At 50.5% G+C, this 27,840-nt stretch overlaps 1 protein-coding gene, 1 long non-coding RNA gene and 1 other non-coding gene across 9 annotated transcripts in view; 1 reads left to right on the forward strand and 2 right to left on the reverse strand.

Annotated features, from left to right (window-relative positions):
- Window positions 1-11,271: 11,271 nt before the first annotated feature.
- The window catches only part of NUFIP1 (nuclear FMR1 interacting protein 1), a 74,528-nt gene continuing 57,959 nt past the window's right edge, over window positions 11,272-27,840 (reverse strand). Inside the window, exons 1-3 of one of the 4 annotated variants that reach the window (XR_012010160.1) lie at window positions 16,744-17,716; window positions 11,942-12,080; window positions 11,272-11,676 (exon numbers count right to left, since the gene is read on the reverse strand). The gene's annotated coding sequence lies outside the window, so the exon portion shown is untranslated. Of the gene's footprint in view, window positions 11,698-11,941; window positions 12,081-16,743; window positions 17,717-27,840 lie in introns of those variants that run through there. The other 3 variants (XR_012010161.1, XM_072783012.1, XM_072783013.1) reach the window with 3 other exon arrangements.
- On the reverse strand, window positions 15,644-15,715 carry TRNAE-UUC (transfer RNA glutamic acid (anticodon UUC)). Its single transcript has one exon. It is a non-coding gene; the product is annotated as a tRNA-Glu (tRNA).
- Window positions 17,301-26,382, forward strand: LOC140608139 (uncharacterized). Of its 4 annotated transcripts, none has more exons than XR_012010165.1 (4): window positions 17,301-17,849; window positions 21,349-21,562; window positions 23,960-24,073; window positions 24,668-25,274. It is a non-coding gene; the product is annotated as an uncharacterized lncRNA (long non-coding RNA). The 4 variants fall into 4 exon arrangements; XR_012010164.1 differs by having other exon boundaries at window positions 17,308-17,832; XR_012010163.1 differs by lacking the exon at window positions 21,349-21,562 and adding an exon at window positions 25,616-26,382 and having other exon boundaries at window positions 17,694-17,849; window positions 24,668-24,808.

Here is a 27,840-nt window from a genome sequence, read left to right on the forward strand (position 1 = left end):
TGAAAGTTCACACGTGTGTCCTTCCAGAACAGATGTGCCTGGAGGTCAGGAAAAGAGATGAGACTCTTACTCTTAACTAAGGTTCTTCCTGAGAAGAGAGAAGCTTAAGAAATATCTGGAAACCTGGCTTCAGTGGAGCCCAAAGTCCTCTAGAAAGCATCCTGCCCGTGTGCACACTTGAGTGATGGTCATGATGGTAGGTACGAGGAACCAACAGCATCGCTCGGCTTTGGTGTTACAGGTATCCTCTCCCACCTTCTCTAAAATATGTACCTTCTACACAAGCAGGAAGGAAAGAGTCTGTTTCTAAGCCTAAATGCTTCATAGAACAACTCATTCTAAAAGCAGAGCCTAGAGGGGTGCCTGGGTGGCTCAGTGGTTGAGCATCTGCCTTTGGCTCAGGGCATGATCCTGGGGTCCTGGGATCGAGTCCTGCATCGGGCTCTCCGCAAGGAGCATGTCTCTGCCTCCCTCTCTGAGTCTCTCATGAATAAATAAACTCTTTTAAAAATAAATAAATAAAAATAAAAGCAGATCCTAGAGTCTAAAGCAAAAGATTCTTGCCTTGAAACCCTTTCCTTCCTGCAGTTATGACATTGCAGCCCCGATGGCTCACTCTCAGCCTTGATTGCCCCAAAACAGGAGTTTCCAGCAGGCCTCTGGGATGACGGAGACGAGCACCTGCGACTCACCCTCTATACGTGGGCCTCAGTTTTATCATTGAAATCAACATGAATGCTTTAGAGACTGTCAGCTCGTTGGCAAGTAGACTCTAGGGTCTACCTTTGTCCCTGTTTGGTAAATCATGATGACGTCAGCCTCTCCCTGTGGCATACCTCCCATTCTCCAGAAGTTCCCAAAAATCACTGCCAGTAGGTCTGTGGCTATTCATTCATCACCTGGGCAGCCAAAGGGGATACCATGAGGGACAGGGGGGCTGTAGCCCTGCCTTCAGGACACTAAGTCTAGTGGGGAACACGGAGACTGAGCAAGTCCCATCTGGAGCAGGTGTCATGCAAGAGAAGCTTCCGTCTGGAAGCAGCCGTCTTATGACAGCAGGTCTGGGCTTGGAGAACTCGGCTCTCCTTCAAGGTCTCATTCATCTTAAGAAATGTGTTCTATTTTTTTTTTTTAAGATTTTATGTATTCATTCATGAGAGAGAGAGAGAAAGAGAGAGGCAGAGGGAGAAGCAGGCCCCATGCAGGGAGCCCACCGCAGAACTCGATCCCAGGACTCTAGGACCAGGCCCCAGGCCGAAGGCAGGCGCCAAACCGCTGAGCCACCCAGGGATCCCTGTTCTAGCTTTTGAAGATTGTATTGCTTCGTGATGAATTGAAGAAAATACAGATGCAACTAGTTTTGCTCTCTATCACCTGCCCGCAGGACACCGTCTCCTGAGTCACGGCCCACCCGTCTTTCTCTAGACATGCTTCTGAGCCATGTAACAAAGTGATGTGGTGTGGTGGAAAGGCCCAGCATTCGGCCCAAGACGATCTGGGCTCAAATCCCAGCTTTGCCTCTGAGAAGTCCCCACACACTCTGAGGATAATAACTGCCCCCACCCCCACCACCCCCCACCACCCCCCACCACCCGAGGGATTATTGTGAGGATCCATGTGATCATTTACATGAAAATGCTCTGCAAACTACAGAGCATTATTCTCATGTCAGCTGCTATTTCACAAGTCTTAGCATATTCTGGACTTCAGTTTTCCTGACACTAATATACAGATTCCTGCTATTCCTTTGTGACACCCCTCATTAGCGCCCCTCCTTCCATCTTTTGTTTGCGTTCATTTAAAATCTGAGCTATGGTGGCTCTCCCTCTGCACCGCGTTGGCTGCTTCCTCCCTTTCTTTCTTGTGATTTTTTTTTTTTTTTTTTGTAATGGTACAGATAGGATGTCATTTAAAGGTTCATGACTTTCCTGGGTCCTTTAATCACCCTCAAATCCAAGCCCCCCACCCCCATTCCATTCCATTCCATTCTACCAACTTGGAAAACCAGAAACCTCCTTTTAATCCAGATCAAAACTGTGTCTCTCAGCCTGATACTGAGGAAGGATCAGCATACCCTTCAGCTTGCCCATGAAATCTCACCCATTCAGTGACAGTCCTGGAAGAACCTTATGGAAGCCTCAGGGAACAGAATTTCCTTGAGAGCCTGATAGGGCGGCCTAGACAACCTAGTAGCTGCCCATCTGGGGACTCCTCCTCCTATCCCAAAGTTGTCTTAGGCCTCCCAGACACACCTCCCAGTAGACCTCATCAAACCAGGGAGCTGGGCCTCTGTTTGCTGGCCCCCCGCTCTAGAACACTGCCCCAGCCTTCAGGGCAGTTGGAGGCAGGATGGGAGCCCGGGGGAGGCCAGCCCACGCCATCTGTCGCAGTGCCCTCCAGAGGCAGCTCAAGTGTGCAGGATTCCTTTCCTGTCCAGACAGGCCACCACCCATGGCAACCAGCCGCAGCAGCCTTATCACCCTCTCTGTTCCCGACAGCGCAGGGGGCTTTGCCCCAGGTCGCTTGGAGTCAGAGCAAGAGAGGCCTAATCCTCCACTTGGGAAGGTCCAGTGGTTGCCAGGTAACACTGCAGGCAGAGGTTGGGGGGCTGCAGAGGACAAGCAAGGTGGGGCGATGGATGAACCCAGAGTCTAAGTACAAACCCGTGAAAGCTCAAGCCCACGGGAGGGACATTAACATCACTTCCCGCCCCCCACACACACACTTCGGTGCAAGAGGTCACCGGGTGATGCAGGCCAGACTCCGCTTCTTCACTGGAAGTGTCTTGCTGCCAAGGACAGTGAGCAGGGAAGCCAGTGGGATGGATGACAAAACCCCAGGTTGTTCCCAAGGGGGCGGGGGGCAGCACACTGCTACGGAAGCAGCCCTTTCCACACTGTGGGCACCTCAGCCGGGGTTCTCCTCCCTGGGGGGACGGGCAAGGGGATCACAGCCTGCCTCTCTGGCCAAGGCGGTGTGGTCCCTGGAAACACACAAAGGAACGCATGCAAAGGGCATCCCATTGAAAAAGGAGGCAGCCCAGGCACCTGGGTGGCTCAGTCGGTTAAGTGCCGGCCTTTGGCTCAGGTCATGACCCCAGGGGCCTAGGACTGAGGCCCCTGTCTCTGCTCAGCGGGGAGTCTGCTTCTCCCTATCACTCTTGCTCTCCCTCTCACTCTCACTTTCTCTCAAATAAATAAATAAATACATCTTTAAAACACACACACACACACACACACACACACACACACACACACAAAACAAGGCAGCCCTTGAGCAAAGAACCAAAGCAGGGAGGCCCTGTGGCCGCACACGGCTCTCAGCCTCCGACCTCTGCTTTACCAGATGACAGCACCGTGACTCCCGAGCGATCCTGGGAGAGTGTGCCTGAAACAAAGACACCAGGGCCCCTCAGTTCCCGCGGGAGGGGACCAGGTCTTCTTTTCTTAGCCCTCTCCAATCAATCTACCCATCTTCCATGGTCATGCCCAAATGTCACCGAGTCCCCCATGTCAGAAACAACCACTGTTTGCTGGAAACACAGGTTCGTTTATATGCGGGCCTGTGACACATCTCAGACGGGGCAGATCCAGAAGCATTCTGAAAACTAAGCACTGTCGAGAAAACAAAAATGTAACTTTATATTGTCCAAAGCACTCAAACGGGAAACACCATCGTTGGCGCTGGCTGCAGCCAGAGCCACTAATGGACCTCATCCTGCTGATTCTGAGTACTTTTTTTAAAAATGTGCGCCCTTTAAGTCCTGGCAATTAAAGCCTGGGGTTTCTGTTGTTGTTTTGGTGATGATTGCAGAACTGTTTAAGGATTCCTTGGCGCTGTTTAAGTGTGGCCTTATTTTCTCTTTTTCTTTCTCTCTCTTTCTTTTGGGTGCGTGGGTTGGGGGCTGTGCAGTGAGGTGGGGTGGGGTATGGAAATATTGACCTGCCCCACGAGGATTTACTTAAATCCTCCTTGGTTATAGGCCTCTGAAGACAAAGCCATATCCATGGCAACCACAGGCGACCCAGCAGAGGAGAGAGCACATGAGACACGGAGCATAATAGCTCTGTTTACTGATGACTAAGGTCTTGAAAGCACTACTGTACATTCCAACTCCCGGCTCAGGGCAGGACTCCAGGCTGCCCTCATCCTCCAGACCCAGCGATCTATAATCAGAGACCCAGAAAGGAAGAGAAGCCCTCTTCCCAGCCCTCAAATATTCCTCCTCCCTGGGAGGGACGAATGTGTCCCTTCTCACGAGCCTCCAGAGGATCCTGCAGGAAAGGAAACAGCGGCCAACCAGAGAAGGAGGCAGAGATAGGGCAAGTCACGGGCCTGGGGTGGGGGTGCACCTGCCGGAGCCCTCACAACCCCGGGGTCCCCCTGTAGGAACAGCTCAGGCAGAGGCTACCTCCAGAGCTAGAGGCACCCAGGGCAGGAGCAGGTCCTACTACTGCTCAGTTGGCACCAGAGCCTGGTTCACAGCTAAGTGTCCTGTGATTTTACCCTTTGACCCCCTTCTTGCACCAGCATGCCTAATTCTATCAGTCTTCTCCACGTGCACACCAACCCCAGCAAAGGGCCGTGCACCCAAGTTCTTCCCCCCCATTGCTGACACAGGCGCACAAAACAACTCGCAAGGACTCACCCCTGGGCTGGGCACGGGCTCTCAGGCAGCTAGTCCCTGTCCCTCCGAGAGGGGGGAGTTCATCAGAGAAAACACCAGGGTGGAAAGAACTCTGACCCAAAGTGCTTTCGTTTAAATCCAAAACACACCGGAGCCCTCCATGGGAAGCTTCCAGCTGCCCGGACCCAGGAGGAGTGGGAGCAGTGGAAAGTGGGGAGCAGCCCAGGTGGCAGCAATCCATGGTGCCCGCGTGCCCCAGGGTCTCCCAGCGAACGAGAGAGGCCAGCGCTGTGGCCTCAAATCTGCAGGAGGCTTCTGCCCAGGGGAAGAAGAGGGGACAATGCAGGGGCTTCCTTGGTGGCAGCTTGGGGCCTTCATCCGTTCTCTATGCTGGGCTTCAAACCTACACAGGTGTTGGAAATTTTTTTTTTTTTAAGGTTCCAGCAGTTAAAATAGTTTGGAGAAATCATAGCTCTAGAGACAAGAGAAGCAGGTGGAGAGAGGGGGAAGGCTAAGAACCTGGGGGGGCCCCGGGGCACCCCGCCTGTGTGTTCAGCCATCCTCACATTGACCTTACCATGCACGCACTGCTTTTGAATTTTTTTTTTTAAGATTTTATTTATTTATTCATGAGAGACACAGAGCACGAGAGAGGCAGAGACATAGGCAGAGGGAGAAGCAGGCTCCATGCAGGGAGCCGGATGTGGGACTCGATCCCGGGGTCCCCAGGCTCACAACCTGGGCTGAAGGTGGCGCTAAACCCCTGAGCCACCCGCCCCCCAACCCCGTTGCTTTTGAGATGAAGAACTAGGCTTTGAAGAAAATTCAGGATGCGCCCCTAAGGTCGCCCATGGGAGGAATCGATTCCAAGTCGTCTGTCTACGCAGAAGCCGTGCTCCCGGGGCTATTGGACTCAGCCCAGCTTTATTCCTCCGTTTGTCTACACTTCCAGAGGCCAAGATAAAGGGTACGCGGTCTGGGGCAGCCTGGCCAAGAAGTTCAAAATATTCGGGGACCCACCGAAGCCCCAGCAGGCCCTAAGTGGAAGCGGTCACCGTGACCAAACCTTTGAGGCCAGATTTACTCTAAATTCTGAAAGTGGGGCCCTGTGTCTTGTCACGAGTGCCCCGGGGACTCTTTGTGGCAGATCCCAGGGCTCCGAAGATGTTTAGGCTGCTCCGTTTTCACCCTCACAAGAGAGAGAACTTCGTAGAATCACTAGGAACCCGAACCAGCTCCCTATGTCGGGGGCGGGGGGGGCTTGCCAGGGAGGGAGCGAGAGCTGGGGTTCCTGGGTGAAGGGACAGGCACCTGCTGTGTGCCCCCTGCCCCTGGCCCCGCAGGGGTGGCCTGACCCCGAATGCTGGCCTCTCAAGGCTCTGGCTGCCCCAGGGGCCTGCCGCACGCCGTCTGGCCCAGCGTCAGCATCCCCGGCGGGCGGCCGGCGACGCAGCCTCGTCCCATGGGCCCGGCCTCTGCCGGACATCTGGTCGCTGAGGTCATCTGACTCGACAGTGGCCGCTGGCCCAGGCGGAAGCTGGCCAACAAACCCATGGCACGACGTAAGAGAGAGCCTTCCTCTGGCCGCACGCTTGATCCCTCGGAGCATCCCCACGGCTCGTTGCCCTGGCGTCCCCCAGCTCGGCCCTGGGCGTTGGGCAGTGGGTGGCGAGGCAAGGACCTCGAGTGTCTCCCCCGGAATCAGCTGCAACGCCGGGGACAGGCATCGACACCGAGTCGTCCACAAGCCGACGAGGACCGCGAGGGCAGAACCAAAAGACTAACCCCCGCAACCACCTGGAGCACCGGCCCTTCCCCCGCCCCACCCCAAAAAGTGTCCCAAAAAGTGTTCAAGGAAACGCGAGGGTTGCTTCCCGGCTCCCTGGCAGGCAGGTGGGACCCTGGCTTTGCTCTTGCAGAGTCTCCGCGTGCGCTCGCGCTCTAGCTCGGCTTCCAAGCCCGCTGGCCTGCACGCACCAGCACATGCCCTGCCCTCGGGGTCACCACCCAGCCTTGTAAGCCGTGCCTTGAGCCTACGTCATCCCCACCCCCACCCCCCAGCTCCTTACGTTGATCCTTCTCACTTAACTTCTTTTAACTTTTTATTTCGAAGAAGCTACAGACTCAACCAGAAGTTGCAAGACACTTAAATTTTCATCATCGTTTACCCGAGGGAAGGGCTGGAGCCTTACTTCCTTGGTCTCCCTTCCCTGGAAGTCCCTTGGCCCTGTGGCCAGGACACAACCTGAGCAAAGGAGTGATTGGACAGGAGACTGGAAATTTATGAAGGCTTGGGGTCTTTCTTGGAAGCAGAATGATTTTCTATGTATAAATGCATCTGCATAGGGGTCTATTTATAGCATGTCCTCAGAAGATCATGTTGAAAAGGTAGAGAGCTCTCTCTGAACATCCAAGTTTTTCATTATGGGCTTTTTTTTTTTTTTAATCATCGCCAAGTCTGGTACGAAATGAGTTCTGTTTTCCCTTTTTATTGTCTTATTTGTAATACCTGACATTGGCCTCTTCAACAGCTTGTGAAAGTACCGGTTGGTTCTGCTAAGCCTCCAAGAAGAACTCAAATAGAAATTCATTTTGATAACTCTCCCCCGGGTCTTCCACATCCAGCTAAGGAGTAATAGATCAAAACTCAGCCTGAAAATAATTTTAAAAGGGAAAAAACGACTTTGGTTTTCATTTGCAACAGGGCAATAAGGAAAGGCAGCGCCCTGACTGGAGGAAGTTACCGGATGAAGAAAATCTAATGGAGATCCGAGTTGTGTGCTTAAACAGTTTGTAAACTCTGGAGAGTCTTTGGTGAAGTAAACCAAATAATGGGTTTAGTTTTTTTTTTTTTAACTCTAACGGTTTTTTGTTTGTTAAGATTTTATTTATTTATTCATGAGAGACCCAGAGAGAGGCAGAGACACAGGCAGAGGGAGAAGCAGGCCCCATGCAGGGAGCCCAATGTGGGACTCGATCCCGGGACCCCAGGGTCACAGCCTCAGCCCAAGGCAGACGCTCCACCCCCGACCCCCCAGGTACCCCAATAATTGGTTTACTAAAGGAATCTCACATACAACTAACCTGGCATTTCCTGTGTGCGGCCTAGAGCATCCAGGCTTCATTTCTGGATGAGAAGATGGACTGTCCACCCTCACACCCCACCGGGGGCCGGTGTAGCAGGCCTGGAGCCTTGTCCCTTCCCTGCCCCACTGGAACCCCAAATCTGAAGGGTAAGAACAGCAAGTAGAGGCTGACAGGAGGTTGCACAGCTCTGAAGTCTCCTTGTGCTGAGAGCCCGAGAAGGACCTCTCAAAACACTGACTCCCCAGATGTATGGATTTTTTTCAGGGAAAAAGGGCTTGTGACTATAAAAGCATTTATATACTCATTTCAAAGAAGCTGGAAAATTAAGATAAGCGTAAAGGGACAAAATCACTTCTAATTCTATCATCCAGAAATAACCGGTTAACTTTTTAGTGTATTTCTTCCCAGTTTTTATGTGCGTGCATTTACTTACACAAACATCTTAATATCACATACAAAGCTGGACCCACACTACACATATAGTGCGGGATCCTGCTTTCTTCTGTGTCCTAAAATAACCTTGACTGCAAATAACACCAGCTGTACGATATTCCATTATAAGGACATATGGGTTTGTTCATTCATTCTCCTATTTTTATCATGTCATCGTTTCCCACATTTTGAATGATAGGTGACGCCGTAAGGAAAAATATCCTTGCTCCGAAATCTATCCTCGCTCTTAAATCTATGCCTGTGCTCTCCCCCAACTCTTCCCTCAAACTGGTCTCTGGAAGTAGGATTAGCAGGCGAAAGCAAGGGGACACGTTCTGGGCTCTTGCTGTGTAGTACGTGCTGAGCGGCGCCCCATGACATTTGTACCACTCACCCTTCCAGGGTGCCCCGCAATCCCACACCAAGCGCATGCGGGAAGCTGTGTGCCGAGCTGAAAGTTCCCAGTTTACAAAATAGTCAGCAGCACAGGGGCTTTGACCGCTTCGTCACATGATGTAGCCAGATCAGAAAAGACTGGAAAATTTGCAAGGCGAATAGAAAATTAATTAATTAATTAATTAATTAATTAATAATAACCTAACAAGTAGCCCAGAGCCTTTGCCAGCTCATAGAGTACCTTGGCACAAATTAGAAAAAGTCACACCTTCCCCGAGACACTTTGCTGCCATCTGCCAGGGAATCATCACATGAAATGTCAAATCCACGCTGCCTGCCCCCGAGATGCCTGTCACGGCAGGTCACACGCACAACAGAACCTGTCCCACCTTCCCAAGCCCATGCTCCTCCCTCTCCTTCCTTTCTACCACCGGCCCCCCTGCACCAGCCAGGCCCTGCTCGGTGAGAAAACCCCAGAGGTCCCCTCCTAGCTGCCTGAAAATGACAATTGCCCCCAAGGTGTCTGCTTTCACAGGTGTCCCCGCCTCGATTTCCTGAGCTCGGAGGTTGCTCCATTTAGACGTCCCAGCAGCGCCTCGGGTTTGTCAGAGGAGACAAATCTCATTCTCTCTGCCCCACTTCTCTGCCTCTCTGGGGATGCTTATCATCTTGGGGTTGTCAACAAATCATCCCTTCCCTTCACACCCCACCACTGAGCTGTTGCCAGCTTCTGATTAGTCCCCCTTCCCTTCCCTCCCCTGCGCCACTCTCTCTGCCTCCCTTGAATCCATTAACCCCAATCAGGACATTAACAAGCACAGGTTATGGAAAATTACTCCGGCTTCTGATAACCGTCAGGTTCAGCGTTTCCACCTCCACTCAATGAACACATGGGATGCTTACCAAATCCCCTGCCCTCCTCTCCATTCCCCCACTTCCAATTTGTCTGTATTAGAGCTTAGAATGGAAAACAGCACTAGGCCATGAAGCACCCAGAGGCAAGAAATAAACGAGGGGGGGTCGGGGAGGTGGGGGTCACTGCCCTTGGCAAATAGACTCTCCAAGTGTATACAAATGAGAAGGTCCTGCAGACGTTGGCCAACAGAGCCAAGGCCCACTGGGGTGGGGGGCAGGGAGAAGGTGATCTCCCCAGGCCCACTCTCAAATGCTGCCAGAACTGGACAAACCCTTTACAAAGCCTCCATTTTCCACCTGCAACTCTGTGATTTTAGCTTTCGAGCTTCCGGTGGCAATCCTAATGCAGGTGACATTCCCCAAACTAACCTGGGGCCCTGGGGCGGCAGCAGACACACCCAAGGGCTCACTGTTTCCATCTTAAAATCCGAGCACGGGGCCATGAGACTGCTGGCCAAAGAGCTTGGGCCTCAGAGAAAACCTGCTACTCCTCCACCCCCCGTTTGTCCCAACCCCTCTTTTGGGAACTTCCCCTCGGGAAGTCTGGAGAGAAGCTGGGAGGGCAGCCCGAGCTGGCATGAGCTGCTGTCCTGAGCACTGATCAATGTTTTGCAGTTTGTGACAATAACCAATCCTCTCTCCTCTGTCTCTAATGAGGAGAAAGTTAGGGGGAAGAAAAAGGATGGATAGTAAAGGATTTGGACTTGCCCGGAAAGGGGTCTGGGAAGATTTAATCTATGTCATATCTGCTAGGAGTATCTTTCTTTAGGACAGGTGCTGGGCACACCTGACAGTTTTAGGGGGTAGCTGGGCATGTCCGAAAGACCATGTGACTCAGAGTCTGGGTCACTTGTTATCATTAAGCCTAGAGACTGAGTTCAGCCACTTGGGTGATCCATCAATCATGCCTACATAATAAAGCCCCAATTAGGGGCACCTAGGGTTGAGCAGCTGCCTTCCGGCTCCCCGCAGGGAGCCTGCTCTCCCTCTGCCTGTGTCTCCGCCTCTCTGTGTGTGTCTCTTGTGAATAAATAAATAAATAAATAAATAAAGCCCCAACCAAAACTAAGATGAGCCTCTCTGGTTGGCAACATTCAATGCTTATTGTCACACACCAACACTGGGAGGGTGATGCATCCTGATTCCGTGGAGAGAGAAGGCGATGGAAGTTTGGCACTTGGAACCCTCCCAGACTTTGCCCCATGTGTCTCTTCCTTTGAGTGACTTCATTCTGTCTCCTTTCCCTGTAATAAACCATAACCATGGCACTACAGCTTTCACGGAGTCCTGTGGTCCTTCTGGGACAGCATCAAACCTGAGGGTGGTTCCGGCAAGCCCCTCAAGCTTGCAGTTTGGGCTTAGCGACTGTGCCTTCCAACTTCGCAGGTTGGCTAACTATGGGCAGACGGGCTGAAAAAAGTATAATGTGATCTAGGTTGGCCCAAAAGGAAACCTTATCTTATGACAAAGTTGCCACATTCTGAGGATGAGGTTGTGAGGCCATCTTGAGAGACCTGTTAAAACATTCTCTTCTTCCTACAAAAAAAGTGTGCTTGCTGCTGACCCCAGACAGAGGGCCAGGCCAGAAGATTCTCAAAGCCCCTCACATCCAGGGAATCTCATCCTGGGGTAGATCTCCCTCCATGCTTAAACTTCCAGAGATTTCCCAGCACATTGACAATGCAATCCAAACTTCTTACCTGATGTGTGTGTGCGTGTGTGTGATTCCCCAACTAAATTGTAAATCATCTAGGCCACTGCTGGCATATAAGAGACACACTATAAATGTTGACTGAATAAATGAATGGCTTGAATAAAAAGAATATAAAAAAATGTTTATTTTGCCAGCAGGATTTTATTTCTGGCTTACTTTTTATTATTTTTTTTATTGAGATGGGATTCACATACCATAAAATTCCGTCTTTTACGGCTGAGAGGGTTTTAGTACATTCACAAAGTGAGGCGACCATCACCACGATTTATCCGGCTTGATTCTAGTCCGTTCCTCCTTCCTCTCCACCGCGGGATTCTAAGGAGGGCTGCCAACCCTAATACCCCAGGAGCATCCACCACCAGGAGGGCATCGGACCCAGGCAACACCGAATTCCTCCCCAGGAACTTTGCAACAGAAATTAGGAAAGGCCTTCCCTCTTGGTTGGAGAAGCTGGGCAGAATGAATTTGGGGCTGGGAGTGCCCAGATGCCTTGGAAGCAGCTGGCCTGCAGGGGATGAGAATAAATCTGACCGTGTGACACACACACACAGAGAGAGAGAGAGAGAGAGAGAGCGCACTGGTTCTGGTTGTTCTTGAGGCCAGCCACACTACCCCACTTCCCACAGTTGGGTTATATAAGCCTGTGATTCCCTTGGGCCCCAACTAGTTCCAGTGGCTTTCTGTAACTTGGAGCCTAAGGTGTCCCTTAGGACAATACAGTCCTTGTCCGGCTCACACCGCCCCTCAGCACATGTTTATTAAGCACTTACTGGGTGCAGGGCGCTGGCCTTGGAGCACATCATGTGGGGCCACGGTAGATGCGGGGAGACAGAGACGTGCAGAGCCGAGTAGGACCCCTGTCCCTGGCGCAAGGCAGACCTTGGGAGGAAGTGACATCTGAGTCAAGACCTGAAGTTAGACAGGAATGAGCATCAGCAGACGGGTACACATGACACGAACGGGGAGTCCGAAGAGCTTCCCAGTGGCTGGAAAGGTGGGGGAAGCTCCGAGAAGGACACCACATTGGAAGGAAGCCTGATAGGATGGGTAAGAGGCAGATATTTGGAGAAAGGGCACAAGAGCATTTCAGGAGAGGGGACACAGAGTAAAGGCAGACACAGGACCCCGTGAGCAGCTGACGGGGTAGGTTGTGACTGGGAGTAGAGGAGAAAGAGGAGCCAAACGTGCTGGCAGTGGGGACGCTGGTGCTAACGGTGAGGCCGACCGGGGGCCACCCGCCTCGCCCGGGGACCAGCCCTTGACATGCACGTTCTGATCTCATCTTCACCATGCCGTGAGGCCGGTCCTATTATTAATCCCAAACTAGAGTCCAGGAAACTGAGGAACCGATGAAGTGATGTCCGTAAACAACACCTGAATGACATTTTAAAAATAAGGAATCAAGCAGAGGCCTGGGAAAGGTTGAGGTCACTTCTGCACATATGGAGTGTAGGCTGCCCACCTGGGTGAAGCCCAGCCTTGACCTTGGGTTTGATGTGTCCCTGCCAGGTGGCAATAGCCTTACCTACATTTTCTTCATGAGTACACGACAAAGGGCAAAATCCCCGGGTATCTAAAATCGGGATACGGTACCTCGGCTGCTCCCCCCCATCCACCGTGCCTGTCACTCTGTGACAGAAGGAAATTAGATTTATCCGATAAGCTTTGTTTTCCACAAAGCTATGTGCGATGATTACTGAGGACCCTGTGGTCTTCTAGGTGTTTGCAAATTGATTTTTTTGATGATTTGTTCCAGTGATTTTCCAAGTGTTCAGTGTTTTTCCAAGTTATGCAGCTTTACAGTGTGGGTGAGTTAAATTCTGAGTTTGCCTTCCCTTTCCTGTATTAATATGAAGCTTTAGTGTTGTGATCATTGAAGATATTTCCTGCGTGCAGCATCTCCCTCTGAGGAGCCATACGTACCTGTCCACAGGACTGCAAGTCTACATGTGGATGGACATACAGCAACCTTCATGCAGACGCCCTCAGACTTTGACCATATGCAAAAATGGAAGCGTACAGAGAACCTGTGGCTGCTGCAAATATCCCAAATAAAGATCCTCACTTTCTAGAAATGTTTATATGACGAATTTTTTAAAACCTCCAAATCTGTTATGACTGCGCTCATGCAGGCATTCTGTGAACACTGACCAAAAGCCAGACACAACAAAACTTAAAAACTCATCTTTTCTGCACCCAATGCCCTTCCCTGAAGCCAGGATTTGGAAAGAGTGGTGTCTGACCAGGATGCCATGCAGAGATTCCACCTTTTTACGGATAAATCTAAAGTCCAAGACCAAGAAATCAGAGGAATAAAATCCCAGATCCAGTGCTTCATGACTAACACCAGGCGCTCAGTTAAATGACTGCTAAGGACCTTTGCACCTCAAGCAGTCACTGAATCTAAAGACCGATTATGAGTATTAGTAATGAAGATCATGGCAAAATGTTTTGCAAAGATGCAAGGCTTTAAAAACACAGAATATAACTCAAACAACCATCTCCCCCACAAACTCCTTCATTTTATTAAGCATGTCCTTAAGAAGTACCTACTATAGGGGAGGCTGGGTGGCTTAGTTGATAGCGGCTGATTCCTGATTTTGGCTCAGATCATGACCTCAGGGTCATGGGATGGAGCCCTGCACCAGGCTCCATCCCCAAACAGGGAGTCTGTTGGAGACTCTCTCTCTCCCTGCCCCCAACTCTCTTGCATTCTCTAAAATAAACCCATTTTAGAAAAAAAAAAGAAGAGTACCTATTACATTCTGAGTCTCAACTATCATAGGCATCTGAAGAAAGCTTTTGTCAAATCCATGAGCCCCAAAATCTAGTTTATGGGAATGAATTATTCATAGGATGAGTACACTTGACAGCCTTCATGTGAATGGAACTCACTTACTAGATAAAAGCAAATTTTGAAACAAACAAAAAAAGCCTCACAACTCCTCACTGGCAGGCCTCTCCATCAGCAACCCTCCCTCCCACCCCCCACCCATTTAGGCCCAGGAGCCGGGAGAACTACCAGCATTATCCTTTGTTTCCCTAAACTCTAAATAAACCTGCAATAAGTGCCTTTATTAAATTCTCTGCTAAGAATTTATCATCAGTCTCCTACCGGGCCCCTGGCTGATAGAGGCATAATAACATTATCCAGTAACGAAATAAGGATTAAATCGAAAAAGGTATGTAAAGCATGTAGCCTGGTTCATAGCAAGCACTCGATGGACATTACCTAGCAGGATGATGATTGGGCTTTTTATTTTCCTATCAGTCCTGTCCTACTTGATTTCCATAGCCGCACATCACCGGCCCAGGGTGAAATCTCTCCTCCCAGCCCTTTTAGTAGGAATTTTGAAATAAAGGTCTGTTTTCGCCTCCTAAGTGTCTCACGAGGGAGGGGCCGTGGCTTTCGGTCTTGCGCCCCTGAGGGTGGATCCCCATAAGGGACCTCACAAGGAGAGCAGATCGCGGAGTCACTGGGGCTCCAAGGCTCTCTTGGTGCTGGTGGCAGTCTGGGAGCAAGGGGGTGAGGCTTCCAGACCCAGGGAGGGTGGGTGGCCTGCGGGCGCCCCAGGAGGCCGGCGACCTAAACCTTGCGCCGCAGGGGAAGCACTTCTGGGGCAACAGCTGGAAGGCGCCTGGCGACGGGACTCCTGGTTCTAGTTCAGCGGATCGGGAGTTCTGCGAGGCTTAGACTCGGCGTGTGGGATGCAGCGGGTCAGCGGCGGCTCCGCAGTGACCTCCCCGCCCCCCGCCCCGCGTCCCTAACCCGTTAGGGAGGCTCTTCCGGGGGCGAGCGCTGCACCTGCGCCGACCCGCTGCCCTGACCGCCCGGCCTCGCGCAGCCCGAGAGCCTCCGCACGTCCCCATCCCCAGATGCGTCTTTTCTGCTTTTTTTTTTTTTTTTTTCCCAAAGAAGAGCCCTTCGCGGCCATTGGCTCCGGACCCACGGAGCAGGGAGCCGTCCCACCAGCGCAACGTGTGTGAGCACCGCGCGCGGCCCGTTGTCTTCGCTGCGGTTTAATCCCCTCCCCCGTTTCAAAAGCTGCCTTTTTCTTAAGAAATTAAAATAAATTAAAAAATAAATAAAATTAAATAAAATAAAAAATAAAATAAAATAAAAATAATAAAAATGAAAAATAAAAAATAAAATAAAATAAGATAAAATAAAAATAAAATAAAATAATAAAATAAAATAAAATAAAATAAAATAAAATAAAATAAAATAAATAAAAATTTTTAAAAAGCTGCCTTTCTCCCCACCGGCCGGCGCGGCTCTGGGGAGGGAGGCCCCGCGGCCCTTCGAGGCCCAGGCTTCCCTGCTGCTCTGAAATTCAGAGATCGGTTTTTCTTTAAAAATAAGTAAAAATAAAACATAAAAATAAATTTTTTTTTAAAAAAGCCTTCTTTTGGGGGAGGAGGGCGTAAATTGGGTTTAGGGTTTGCTTGTTTTTTTCCTAAAAGGCTTGGCGTTCCCACACCGGGAGTCGAACCCGGGCCGCCTGGGTGAAAACCAGGAATCCTAACCGCTAGACCATGTGGGAGACGACGAGCGAGGCGGCCGACGGAGGTAAATTGAGTCGCTCGCCGCGGCTTCCGCCCGCCCGCCTCGCAGGGCGGCCGGCGTCAGACCCGCTTCTGCGCCTGCGGGAGCCCGAGGCCGCCGTAACCCCTTCCGCTCCCCGCCCGCCCCTCGCGTCCTCCCGGAGCGCTCCGCGGCTCGGTTCTGGACGCCGCGTCTGCCCGCCCCCCGCGATCGGAGGATCGGCGTCCGGGCTCCGGGGGACCCCGCGGAGCGCGCGGGCCGGGCTGTGAGGCCGACTCGGGGAGAAGCCGGCGGAGCCGCGCGGCCGTCGTCCCCCGCCGCAGCCGAGGCCACCGCGGGGGCGCCCCGGAGCCCGGAGCCCGGCCTCACCCCCACCCCGGGGGCCCGGGCAGGTTCCCGCTGCGTCTCCAGCCCGCGGGGTCACCTCGGGGCGCGGCCCGGAGCCCGGCCTCACCCCCACCCCGGGGGCCCGGGCAGGTTCCCGCTGCGTCTCCAGCCCGCGGGGTCACCTCGGGGCGCGGCCCGGAGCCCGGCCTCACCCCCACCCCGGGGGCCCGGGCAGGTTCCCGCTGCGTCTCCGGGGCCAGCCGCGGCCGCCTGGAAGCCCGGAGCATCCCGGGGTCTTGGGGACCCAACGGCAAAGGCAGGACTCGCGCCGCCGAAGCAGGCGACTGTGGTCTGCGCATCCGGCCGAGGAGCCCGCGGAAGCCCCCGGGTCGGCGGAGCACCTGGCGGGGAGCAGGGCGGCCCTCGGCGGCGTCCCGTCCCGTCCCGTCGGGGCTGGGCGGGTCCACAGAGCCCTTGGGGTGCGGGCTCCCTGCCCCCGCGCTTCCGTCCTCCCGGGAGCTTGATGGGCACCTGGCGCCGGCGCCCTGGCCCTGCAGGGCACCTGGGACACCCTCGCCTGTGCCCTCCTTGCGCCTTTGAGCAGTTTCGGACGCTGGGGTTTGTAATCAGTGAAAGACACTGGTCGTCCTTGGGGGGGTGGGGGGGACATCTGAGGACACCAAAGGCTGCAAAACAAACCTCATCGTGGGCGGAAGGCCTTCCTTAACACCCCGCGGTTCTCCACCAAGGGCCGAGGTTTCCCGTGTGACCTTTCAGGTCCTGCGTGGCCGTTGGATGACAGTCTTTTTCAAAAAGTCATTTGCAAGTTTTTAAAAGTCACCGAGGTAACCCGTACACTGCACGGACACCACCTTCACATAGAACGAGAATGCCACTCGATTGGTGTTTCCTCCCGGCCCCGAGCTAAAATCTGCTCAGTCTTTCCCCTCGCCACTGGGGGGAAATGTGGGCAGTCACGGAAAGCCCTGAGGTCACTTCAGATAATAAAGCAAGGTTGCAGGACACAGGCTTTCCAGCAACTCAGTCTTCCTTCTAGAGAGTTCTGTCCCTCCAGCCCAGCGTAAGCATGATTTCAGGCTGGGAGCACTGGGCCCCTCTCAGCTCAGCAGGGCCACCTGTGGGCTTCCCGCCCTGCGCTCAGTGACATCCCACTGGTAGCCTGCAGCCCGAGGTGGCCATGCTGGGACCTGTGACACCATAGGAGGCGGCAAATGCTCCAAGGGCAGGGCTTTTTACCTTGGGAGCCGGTGTGCGGCTAAAGAACAGCGGTGCGCTGGTTCAATATTTACGCCACCGCACTGGGCCCCGTCCACTGTGGAGGGAACAGGGTGCCAGCCACTTCGCATGTCACTTCCTTTGGCCCTCTTCCTTCTGAGAGTCCCAAGGCCCCCCAAGATCACAGTGTAGGGAGAGCGAGAGAACAGGGGACCTGCCACTTCCCGCTGGCCTGGTGATGACCGAGGTGGCTGTCCTGCTGCCCGGGCCTGAATGGGTTCTAGGGGCGACTCTCTTTCTCAGTGGCTCTCTGTGGCTTCACCTGCGGCTTCCGTGCTTGGGGCCCTTGGACAGTAGCTCCCAGGAGGCCAGCAGTGTTCCCCCGGGGTGGCTCCTTCTCCAGTGGTACCAGGATCGGCAGTGGCAGTTTAACTGCAGGTTCCAAATCAGAACTTCTGGGAGCAGGGCCTGGCAGTCTGAATTTTAACAAGCACCGCCCCCTGTGATGATTCGGATGCCACCAGACTGTGAGAGACACTGAACAACATGACTGTGAGTTCCCTAACACTGTAAGTCTCTAAAAGACCATGATCCCTAAAGCACGATGTCCATCATTTCCCTTTCCTGCTCAAAAACCTGAAAAAAAATGGCTTGTAGTTGCCTGTGGAGGATGTGAAAGGTGAAATGAAATGGGGGTCACTTATGTCAAGGCCATTAAGGAGGCGGGGCCTATGCACGTGGAACCACACACACTTTTGAACTGGGCCAAAGTGCAAATATTCTAAGGACTGAGCCCCAGTACCTGCTACCGTAAGGAGGTTCACTTAGTGACAGACTCAGCAACCAATTCTATTCCGTTAAGACTAGCTTTCTGCCACCAATACCAATAAAAAATTCTTCGTAAAAAATAAATAAATAAATAAAAATTTAAAAAAATTTCTTTGTAAGCCATGTATATGGGCAGGGCCCGTGGGTGGCTCAGTCCATTAAGCATCTGCCTTCAGCTCAGGTCGTGATCCCAGGGTCCTGGGGCCCTGTGTCAGGCTCAGTGGGGAGTCTGCTCCTCCTCTTCCCTGGGACCCTCTCCTTCTGACCCTCCCTCCCTGCCTCCAACTCATGCTCACACTTTCAAATGCATGAAATCTTAAAAATATATATATACATATACAAGCATTCCATTTTTGCTTTAAAAACCCCTGACTTTTGCTCCCTAGTAGGACACTCTTTGGTTTGCCACCCAAGTCTGTGTACCCTAAATTGCAATTCTTTGATCCCAAATAAACACTCTTGCTTAATTATTGCCTCCTGACAATTTTAGGATGACACGTAAGATCTAAATTCCCTGGCCAAGCCTTCCACACTCTCCATAATCCAGCCCTCCCATACCCGCTAATCCTCCCGTGCCCCTCTTCAGAGACCACTTTCCAGATCACCCTACTGGTCCCACATGCTTTCCCGCCTGGTCCCTTCGCTCCACCTGTCTGTGTACTGCCCTCCCCACTCTTCTTTCCACATCTGACCACAACTCCAAGGACATTTCACCCCAACGAATCCGCCTTGGACCCTCCTGGTCACAAGTCACTCCCGTTTCCTCTGAATCCCAAAGCGCAGGCCTTTAAAAAGTGGTGAAGTACACTAAAATGCCTTGCCACCCTTACTACTTGAGTTATTTACTAGGAAAGTCCATGAATAAAAATTGGACTCCATAATCCCCCTGGGAACCCAGTCCTGCGCTCAATCATTCTACCAAATAGTCCTTCCTTTTAACCAACTTAAATACTTCCTGCCGTACTTCTATGTGAAAGCTGCCCCCTTTTAACCACCAGCGTGAACAAAATGTTCCTGGGAGGAAGAAAAAAACACACACACAAATTTTTGAAGTTTAGCCAGACCAGTAAGCGAGCTGCATTTCTTTAGTTCCGCACACACTAAAAAGCCTCCTTGTTGACACAAGGAACAGCTATTCCTGTTCCCATGCGTCTAAGGCCGCCTCTCCCCGGCCTCATTTGATACTGGGAAAAAGCCCCAAACATATTGTACTCGCCGGGCATCTCTATTAGCCAAAGTGCTGGGTGCGATTCGGGTCCCTGCCTGCCAGTCATGCAGGCGTCAGGACGGTTTCCATTTCAGTGGGCTCGGGACATACCCTTTCTAAGGGCGCCAATTAAACCCCACTCTCCCAGGGAGCGATCTGACCAGCACGGTCCCAGCCTAGGGCACGAAGTCAACCTCGAAGCTCTTTTGGGTAACAGCACCTGCCCCTGCTGACCAGTTGGGGTGAGTTCATCTTCATGGCCTAACACTGGGTTCAGTTTCTAAAACTGGATCTGAGCTCAGGAGGCCACTGGGATGACGGAGTTTCCTCGGGGCTGGTTTAGGTTCTCTCACTCTGCCCTTCACCTTACCCCAAATCTAGCGACTCCTACTCATCCCGTGACTCAGGGCCAATACCCTTGAACTCCTGAAAACAGGCTAGTGCTGTTCCGCACACGCACGCCACGAACCCTGGGGCTGGTGGCCCGCAAACTCCTGATGGCTGAGTCTGGTCCTTATCCTGTTGTATTCCCAGCTTTCTAGCACAGGCCTTGGCCCATGGAACCATTTATCGAATGAATCAGTCTCCTAAAATAACTTTGTTTTTTGGGGGCGGGGGAGACCTTCCTTATGTAAAGGTGACTTCTTCCCCTTAAATCAACACATAACAGGAGGAACCTATTCTTCTTGGGTCAGGCAAAAACATCTGCACAGCATATCTTTCCTGACATGTCCTGACATATCAGTGGTTGCTGACTTGATTCACTTATCCATTCGGGAGCCAGTCAATGAGTCCCAGGGGCATAGTCTTGGTTCCGACACAGCACAGAGGTGGCAAGGCAACTCCGGGTCTCAGGGAGCCATCGTTTCAGGCAGGATGGAAACCACGTGGCTGTTCTGCTAATACCCTTCCCCACCTCACGGATGCTCTCATTTCTTCCCTAATGCCTTCCTTTCATCCACTTTGCTCACAGAAGACAGGCAGAGCTTTGGCAGACCGTCCTCATACCCGCCTGTCTGTTGGCTCCTGCCAGGGACCAGCCCTGGGACAGAGAGACAGAGCTCTTCTCCTCTTTCTGGAGAACCACCCTCCAGAGTGGTGCGAGTCCAGGTGCCCCAAGGCCTGGCATTGAGAAAACGTGGCCGGCCTTGGTAGCTTCCTGTTCCATGTGGGGCAGCCGCCCAGATATTGAAAGTAGAAAGTACGGCCCTCTGAGGCCTTCGCTTAGACCTTTACTTTGCCACTTAAGTGCTAGGTGGACATCGAGTTGTGTGGGAGCTTAGAACTCTTTCTGGTTCCTTTCTGAGCTTCCCACCAGCAGTTCTGCCTTGAGTGAGCTTCCTAAGCTCATTTTCCCTTTTCCCTGTGAGATAATCTGTCTCAATTACCATCAGTAGATCCACAGCCAGGAATGATGTCAAATCCAGTGTTCATCGTGGCACCCAGTATATCGGTGGTGCTGGATATAAAAATAATACCCATCACATAGAGGAGCGACTACGTGCCACATAATTCTAAACACTTTAGTATAGGAACAATTGAATTCTCACGACGACTCACTGCGATTAATATTACACCCATTTTACAGATTAGAAAACAAACACAGGAAGGTCAAGTGATTTGCTTAAAGTCTTACAACGTATAAAGGGAAGAAGCAGAGTTCAAGAATTCCAGTTTTAGGATATGTGCTGCCGAAAGGAGCGCGAATTCAAGAATTCCAGCATCTGAACTCTTTAATATCAAACCGACTCTCCTATTATACGTAGTGCATAGGGGGCTGCCACCGGCGATACTAATGACGGTGACGCCTTCAGCAATAATGATGACTTACATCCTGAGCCCCGATGGCATCTTCAGGGGAGAGTAAAGATGCTATGGGCTCTTCTTAAACCAATGAAAATAAGTATTTCATGGCCTAAGACTTCACAGATGCTGACCCGGGCACAAAGATGACTCCCGGGTTGCCTTCTCGCTCATCATCTTCCCATTTTCAGGTTTTACCACCTTCACAAAAAATGTTTTTCCTCTCTCAGGATGAGAAATCTCAGAACCTTCTCCCCTAACCTCTACTCAGAATCATTGCTCACTGTTGGTTGGTCGACTCATGCAGCCACCAACCAAAGCACGAAGATTTATAAGGCATGAGACCTCCTGCCCTTCCGAGGCCACGACCTGATGACCTGCTTGACCTCTGCACACGGGTGATGGATGAGCACCTCCAACTGAACAGGTTTAGAAACTGAGCTGGTGAGCATCCGCCACCCCCACTCCCCGCAACCTTCTGCTGTCTTTCCCATTTCCGTTAATGGCAGCAACATGCTCCCAGTTGCTCTGGCCGAAACTCCTAGAATCACCCTTGATTCCATTCTCTCTCTTTGTCTCTTTTTCTCCAGCTGATCCCTTGGGAAATCCTGTTGGCTCCATCACGAAACCATATCCAGAATCTGATCACCTCTCCCCATTCCTCTGGCCCAAGCCTCCAATATCTGTCATGTAGACCACTGGGATAGTCTCACTCCTGCTTCGGCCCACAAGTTCCCCATCCCACAGACTTGTCTCAACACTGCAGCCTCAGGGCTGCTTTTAAATATTTATTTATTTTTTTGAAAGGTTGAGCCTGATGGAGGTGGGGAGGATCTCCAGCACACTCCCCCACAAGCGAGAACCCAATGTGGGGCTCCACGCAGGCCTTAGTCTTATGACCCTGAGATCATGACCCTGAGCTGAAAGGAGGCTTAATGGACTGAGCCACCCCAGCGCCCCTGAGGGCTTCTTTTAAAACAAATCAGATCATGTCACTTCTCTTTCCACAACCCTCCAGTGGCTTCCCCATTGCACACAGAAGTCAAAATCCCAACAATGACCGACAAACCCCTCCATGGCAACCATCCCTTCCCATTAATTATCCCCTCCCATCAGCCAAAAGCATTTAGCTCCAGCCATGCTACTCTTTTGTCATCTTCACATCCTCCAGATATGCTGCAGCCTCAGGACCTTTGCACTTGTGCAGGGAGGAAAGCGCTTTCTGTAGCAGGGGAATATCTTCATAACTTGCTTCGTGACCCCCCTCTCTCTGGTAGAAATGATCTTCTCAGTGAGACCTTCTCCGTCCACCCTATCATAAATTTCAGTAACCTGCCTTTTCCTGCTTTACATTTTCTCATGAAGACCTACTGGCACTTGATACACTATGTGTTTTATGTATTTCTTTATTTATCTTGTTCATTGCCTTTCCTCCCAGGGTACAAACACTTCTGTGGTTTTGATCACTGATATATCCCCGCCTTGAGCAAAACTGAGAATTTAGTGGGCATTCAGTAAATTGGGCGAATGCACAAATGAAGACAGTTGCACAGATGAGTGCACTGAAGGGCGCTTTGAGCGGTTCGGACAATAACCACCATGAGAATTAAGAGTTAAAAGGTCACTTCTGGAAAAGGCAATCACAAAAGTGTCAAAAAGTACATAGAATCTGAGCTGGGCTTTTAAAAATAAGGAACCTTTCGGGGCAGCCCAGGTTGCTCAGGGGTTTAGTGCTGCTTTAGGCCCAGGGCGTGGTCCTGGAGACCCAGGATCAAGTCCCACGTCGGGCTCCCTGCATGGAGCCTGCTTCTCCCTCTGCCTGTGTCTCTGTCTGTTTCTCTTCTCTCTGTGTCTCTCCTGAATAAATAAATAAAATATTAAAAAAAATAAATAAGGAACCTTTGGGCAGGTGCGGGTAGTGGGGAGAGAGCATGAAGAATGTAACATGAACAAGATGCTGGAAGCAAATACATGCAGGACACACTTGCGCACGGCCGGTGTCCCTGGAACTAAGGTTCCCGGGGAAGACAGCTCCAAAAAGTTAAGATGAGGTAGTCGAGGAAGCTTTGCATGTAAGCCAAGGAGGTGGGGCTTCCACAGGGAGCCCTCCTCCCCACTTCATTTGTCAACATCATCATCCTACTTGGTTTTGCACCCATGGCGTGTCAAACACCTGATGTGACAGTAAGGCACGAGGAAAGGAGATGTAAGGGTTTCTTCTACCCAAACATCCGAGGCTGGAATGAGGACTTCTGGCAATGCACATAGCAGAGATATATATAAAAAAAAAAAAAAAAAAAAAAGGAAAAAAAAAAGAAACTCAAGAACAAAACGATATGATTTTCCTGTACTGCCTTTAGGCATCTAGGGCTGAGACTCAGCAGATGAGAAAGCAGGCTAAGTAAGTATTGCCCCAAATCTTGAAGCAAATGTGATTTTCAGAGGGGGCACTCAGTAGAACGTATAATTAACTTCCATGCCGCCGATAGTGCCTAACCATTAGACTCTGCTGAACCACGAGATCTTTCTTTGGAGCCACTCTTAGGATAATAAAACTTTTATAAAGAGGCCTGGGATGTACTACTAAGTACAGGGTAAGTCAACTACTGATTACTGACCCAAGAGGAGTTGAATTTCTCCTTACCCATCCTTTAAAATTAAAAAGCTATCCAGGCCACATCAGAGAGGCACCGTGTCCTAGTGCCTGTTCCGTTGGAGCCCATGCTCTTGCCGCCCTACCCAAAAGGAGACCCTCAACAGCATTTCCTAGTGACCCTTAAAAAGCAGACTCCCACCGGCATTGCTGTTAATCTATCTTTTTCTGTTATTTCTCTGGGTCAGATGCCAAGCAAAGGACAAACGATGCTTGTTGAAGTAGAGACAGAAACGCAAGGGGGGAAGCTATGCAGCAGGTGAGGCCAAAGCAGCAGCAGCAGCCCTCCTGTGGAAGCCAAGGTAAGAGCAACCGAAGGAGAAAAGCAAAGGCTATTTGTTCAGAGCTTGCTGGAGGAAGGTTGTCAGGCGTTGTCACTAGCATTTTGGCAGAGATTCCAAGGTAGGCAGAGGACTGGGAATGTTTTATAGTGACACAGAGGGAAGGCTGCGGGAGTGCCCTGATTGGAGGCTGTTGCCACGGGTCAGCTGGAGTCAGGCTCACTAGAAGAGGCTCATCCTATGTGACTGGGTAGGGGGTACATATTTAGCTTTCTCTGATTTATCCTTAGCTGGAAAAGGAGATAAAATAGGGAAGCTGTCACTTATGAATCAAGTCCCGGCCATTTGGGGCTGATTGTGACAGAGGTTAGTGTTCAGCTTCCTGGATTGTTACTAGAGATAGCAGTCAGTCACACGTCCTGCAAGCCTGACCCGCAGCAGGCTGCCTTCCTGGGTGTCTTATTGTAGAGCCTGGGCTGTTTTCCAGGCAGGCTGCTGCAGGGTGTCACAGTCTCTGATGCCCAAGAGGGTTAGTATCTCCAGCAGTTTCAAAGCACCTCTTCAGGCCAAGACACATAAGCCAGTTACTTCTCACTCCTTCCTTCTGCTTTGCAGACCGATCCCTCACCTAAGGCTCAGCAACATGGACTCCTGCCTTTGTTCTGCTGGAACCATCCCTCCTACCCTGCATGAGCAAGAGCTCTCCTTCACACTCAAAACCACTTGGAAATCACCCGATGACAGGCCTCCCAGAAGGTTCCAGTTCCCCTTCTTGCTGAAATGTTCACAGGCCATTTACTTGTTTCCAGGCACTTGTCCTTATCGTACGGTGTTAACATAAACAGCGGTGATTGTGTCCTTCTTCCAAGACTGTCCAGGGCCTGGAACAGTGCCACACCCAGAGTGGTATAGAGTAAATGAATGGCTCTGATGGTTCATGACCTTTGCCTTAGGAGAGCGGAAGGCAATTCCAGTCCACCAGTCAGGGCAGTTACTGGTAACTTAACTTGAGGGGGAATCTTTCTCTCCTCAGGCCCTCTTCTTGTTAAATTTAGAAACACAGCAAAGGCATTTCAGAAGTGTGTGCATCCTCTATGTTTAGGGGAAAGAAATTTTCCAGCTCTGTTTGAGAAGTAATTATTTATTTATTTTTATATTATTATATACATAATATTTAGCATATATATTTTAAGCATATCATATATTATGTGTATATAATCCAGCTACTGATTCAACTCAATTCTCACTTATGGCAACTATCACAGTAAAAGTCATAAGACAATAATAATGAAATAGGCCCTTTCCCATAATCCAAATGGCAAAATAAACTGATAGGTAGGATAAAGGCTGATAGAACGGCACCCTGTTATAACAATGCCCATTACCTAGATCCAGATTGATGTCTGATTATAATTTATTTAATATTATTTAATATTATTATACTATTATATTACCATTATCCACCAGCGAAGTCTGATGTGGCATGAGCTTTTGTCCAATTTCTGGTACCAGATTCTTTTTTTTTTTTTTTAATTTTTTTAAACTTTTATTTATTTATGATAGGCACACAGTGAGAGAGAGAGAGAGAGAGGCAGAGACACAGGCAGAAGCAGGCTCCATGCACCGGGAGCCCGACGTGGGACTTGATCCCAGGTCTCCAGGACCGCGCCCTGGGCCAAAGGCAGGCGCCAAACCACTGCGCCACCCAGGGATCCCTGGTACCAGATTCTAAAAGAATTCCATTCAATTAAAATAAATGGAGATTGAAAAGAAAATGTGTATTATTAGACTTTCAGATACTGACATAGTTGAAGTCAGTCCCTGCCATTTTGAAACAGCAACAATACATGGACTAGTGCCCTCTATTGAGATATTTGTCCAATTTATCTAGGTCCAAATTTTGACTTCAAAAAGCACAGTCAGGAGGGCCATTATTTATAAATACCAAGTCTCCAAAACTCTAAAACTGCTCTGGTGATTATATAAGTTCTGAGATTTTGCTCTCTGTTCTCTTTGTCTCCTCTGAAATCCTTCCTCAGATACAGAAACCTCCCTGGAACTCAGCCAAAGACCAGAAAGAATACAAATAATAAATACCACTTCTCATTTGCATTATGCTTTACAGCTTATAAATCAGCTCATATACAATGAAGTCATGTGGACCACAAATTATGGGTGAAATATAATCAAACATCTGTGGTGTTCTATCTCTTAAAAGGTATCAGTCATTATCAGGGTGTAGGCAGACATGGGTATTGCACAAGCCTATGACAAGCTCATAAAATTGTATGCAATCTAATAAAGTTGCCGGTGGGCCTATCTCTCTGGATCATGTGAACATGTTTCTTCCTGCCTCCATCCAGCATACTCCACAAAATAGGCCAGGTAATTAATTGCCCGTGGTACCAAGCAATAATACAGGATGTCCAAGTCAACTGTCCCCGGCTGCTCCCTTCCCCGACCTAAAGATACTAAGTTCAAGTCAATGCTAGAGACTCTTGAGGCGATTGCCCAACTACCCTCAGGTAATGAATTATCTCCTCCCATTTTCTAACCTCTAGTTAAATAGGCGTTTTAAAAATCCCATGCAGGGGGTACGTGGGAGGCTGTCGGGTAAGAATGCAACTCTTGGATTTGGCTCAGGTCCTGATGGCTTATGGGATCAAGCCCTGCATCAGGCTCTGCCCTCAGTGGGAATCAACAGCAGGAATCTGCTTGGATATTCTCTCCCTCTGCCTCTTCCCCCACTCTCTTTCTCTCTCTCAAATAAATATTTTTAAAAATAAACAAAAAATAAATAAATAAATAAATAAATAAACAAACAAACAAAAATAAAAATCATATACTGGTTATTTCTATCCTCTACTCTGTGATGCTAGGGTGTCATTCCATAGCCATGCTCCCTTTGCCAGCTGGCTCCCTGTTTGGCTCTGTCAGTAGGGGGCACTAGAAGGAAATAAGGAAGTGGTCTGTGTCCAGTTCTCGAATGTGACCATGACCACACAACACGCATCATCGTAGCAGCAGCAACTGCTTCCAATGCTCCCAGAACCAGCCTCATCACCACCATCCCTCCCTGCTCAGAGGCACCCATGTTAACTGGCCAGCATCCCCTCATCAGAGATCTGAGTACAAGCTCCACAGTCTCCCTTTTAAGCTCCCAAGGAACCAAAACCAACCAAGCAGATCTTGCCCAGTCTAGAGGTCTGGACCTTCCACCAAGCTTCTAAGTTTCAAAAAAATCCCAGTCTCATACTTTTGTTACCCTAGCCCTAGGGGTGATTGCTGTAGTTCTTACCTCTGTGACACCTTAGCATCTCTAATACCTGGCTGACGACCCTTCACATTAAGTTCTTTATAAAAATACCTGCTATGGTTCCTGTCTCCTGATTGGATTCTGACTGATGCAAGTCCAGTGAAGTCCTATCAATGCTTTAAGAACACTGTGCTGGTTGTTATCTTCCAGGAGGTTTTTATCTCTACTAATTCATTCTCCAAGGCCAGGAACCAGTCCTCAATTTGGCAGAATCAGAATTGACAATGGAAGGAGACAAAAGCAAATCAAGGGCAGCCCGGGTGGCTCAGTGGTTTAGGGCCACCTTCAGCCCAGGGCCTGATCCTGGAGACCCGGAATTGAGTCCAACATCAGGCTCCCTGCATGGAGCCTGCTTCTCCCTCTTCCTCTGTCTCTGCCTCTCTCTGTGTTTCTCATGAATAAATAAATAAAATCTTAAAAAAAAAAAAAAAAACAAAAGCAAATCAATCCCTCGTGTCACTGTCACAAGGAA

This window comes from Canis lupus, chromosome 17 (assembly GCF_048164855.1).
Source record: "Canis lupus baileyi chromosome 17, mCanLup2.hap1, whole genome shotgun sequence".
NCBI classification, from domain to species: Eukaryota; Metazoa; Chordata; class Mammalia; order Carnivora; family Canidae; genus Canis; species Canis lupus.